The sequence below is a fragment of the Gopherus flavomarginatus genome, chromosome 17, assembly GCF_025201925.1.
Source record: "Gopherus flavomarginatus isolate rGopFla2 chromosome 17, rGopFla2.mat.asm, whole genome shotgun sequence".
Classification (NCBI taxonomy): domain Eukaryota; kingdom Metazoa; phylum Chordata; order Testudines; family Testudinidae; genus Gopherus; species Gopherus flavomarginatus.
In genome coordinates this window covers 22,951,458-22,954,158 of record NC_066633.1, presented here as the reverse complement: position 1 = coordinate 22,954,158, position 2,701 = coordinate 22,951,458, and positions in this window count along the sequence as shown.

Here is a 2,701-nt window from a genome sequence, read left to right as displayed (position 1 = left end):
ATGCTCTGTGCTTTGTAATTAAAACCACAGCTTTCCATCCTCCTGCCTGGGTGTCTGTCTATCCTGGCTAGTCTCTCCAGGAGAGGGGCCAATTTGTGGGAAGAAAAGAAGGTTCCCCACCCAGCTCTGCATTGCAGCACTCCCCTGTGGCTCCTGTAACCTTATACATGTGTGTTCCCAATGAAATAGTTACAATAAGGAATAAAACCAAACTGAATTCTTTACAGTTCCAGCCTCCAGCGTGGTTCCAGGTCATCTAAATTAGTGGAGGAGTGTGAATAACATGATGAGTGATGCAATGAAAGAGTTTATTTAATAGAAAATAGTAACGCAAACAGACATTACACTATAACCTACACTGAACTGATATTTAGTCTAACGTGAACTGATACATTTAGGGGTGATCAGTCCCTAAATCAGAAGTGTGGGTATAAAACGTTCTCTACGGTGCCTTGAGGGTGAATGGCTGCACCTAATCTAAAATTAGCCTGCTACCCTTTTTATAATCAATTATAATTATGCCCTTTAATTAATGTTAAACCCATCTGTTACCATATCTATATTTCCACAACCATAATTAAATATTTTCTACTTTCTCATTGGCTGTTCAACATTAAACATCCTCTTAATTAACGTTTACATAAATGCCATGTCAATAACTATCAATACAGATAGCATTTTCCAAAACATGAACATTTTATCGAAAACATTTGTAAAAACTAATTAGGACTAATTACAACACGGATCTGTCCTGACTTATCTTCAACTTGCCTCTGAATTGTCACTTTACTCATATTTTTCCAGACCTCGTGTGACTATTTTTAAGAAATAGATTTTGGGCCTATTTACATTTCAACCCTTGTCTACATAAACATGAGCCACTCTCCTTATGGCACTTCTGCCCCTGCCAGCCAAGGGCCCAGCTGTGGTTCCCTCAGGCGGCAGGGAGCACCAAGGCAGTAACCGAGGGACAGTATTTATCCTGGAGGGGTGTAAAGCTCCGAGTTTGTTAATGTTTCTGCATAGTAAAGAGCTCTCCTGAGCTCTGCTCCTAGACCAGCCCCACTGCCCTGGCATAGGGGATGGCATCACCCCTGCCTCTCACTAGAATGCCCAGTCTGTCACCAAGCAGCTGGCAGATGCTGAAGGCTTTAACTTCCCATATATACAGGGCCTGGGGTCTCTGCAGAGAGAGAGAGACACACTTCACAAGAAGTAAAATTTGGGCAAAAAAACCTGCTCTGGACACTGTAGGCTTCTGTGACTCCAGAACAACTAATGCAGGCCAAAGCCTGGCAATACTTCCCCAATGTGGAGAGCCATAGTCCAGATTCAGCAACCAAAACAAATCCAGGTCCTGTTCCAACTAATTAGCACCAGAAACCACCCAGGACAGATCTGCTTGTCTGTCTGTTGGAGAAGTGCTGCTTTCATGGTTCATCAGAATTGGCCTTGCTAAGTTGAGAAGGTCACCTCCACTGTCTAGGTGAGTCACCACTGAGGTTCAGCTGCTTTCCATCAGCCCTAGATAAGATGAAGAGGGAGGGATTCCCTCCCTACTCATGAGACCTGTCTAAACTATGGTCAGGAGTCAACGGGGATTCGTCTGGTCCCCTGGGAACATTGGCTGGCTTCCTGCTGAATGGCTTATAAAATAACCATTTTAAGCTCTCTTGCAAGCCTTGTGCCAATTTGACCCGGACTGTCCCTGCATGGGTGTGCAAAGTGGGGAGGATGCCCATAGGCTGGCTACAGCTGCAGTCCTTGGGGCACTGGCCAACCCAAAGAGAACACAGAGGAGGGAAGGCCATGGAGAGGAGTGTGCTCCCCTGGCAAGCAAGGGAGCTTCTTTCTCAGGCACCACAAAACCCTGAGCTGGAGTCCTTTTGGCCTATGGTTCCTAGGCAGGCCTTGACTTAAACCCCAGTGTTTGTTGGGAATTGGGGTGAGTGAGGTCTCAGTTTCCCCAGAATGTCCTGCAAGGTGGCCATGGCTTTAGAATGAAGAGCCGCCCCTTTTACTCTTCTCCCGCTCAGTGGGGAGTGCCCCTTCTGTGACCTCTGTTCTGTTCTCATACACTCGCCTCTTCTCTCAGGTGCAGCATTGCCAGCCCCAAGCATTCAAAACTCACAGGACAGATCCCCCAAAACAACAGGTTTTAAATAACGAGAAGAAATGCTGGGTTCTTTGCTTTGCCTTCGGGGGTTTGAATTGGTAGATTGCACTTGGGTCACATTTTGAAGCTTTTCTCTGCAAATCATGAGGGCTGGAACCTTTTTCTTTTTTGTGAGGAAAGCTGAAATTCTTACCTAGTCACAGATGCTGGGGCTTTAAGAAAACTACTGAAGAGTAAGAGATTTGTGATAAAAGGGTGAGAGTTAGCAACATTGTAGCAGTGTGTTAAAGGCTGCTCGCTACCCCCCCCCAAACACCAGCTCTGCAGGTCTCAGTTGGCTGGGAATCATGGCCAATGGGAGCTGCGGGGGTGGCACCTGTGGACAGGGCAGCTCGCAGAGCCGCCTGGCTGCACCTCCATGTAGGAGCCGGAGGGAGGACATGCTGCTGCTTCTGGGAGCTGCCTGAGGTAATCGCTGCCTAGAGTCTGCACCTCTGGCCCCCTCCCATGTCCCAGCCCCCTGTCCCAGCCCTGATCCCCCTCCCGCCCTCCAAACACCTTGATACCAGCGCGAAGCACGCTCCC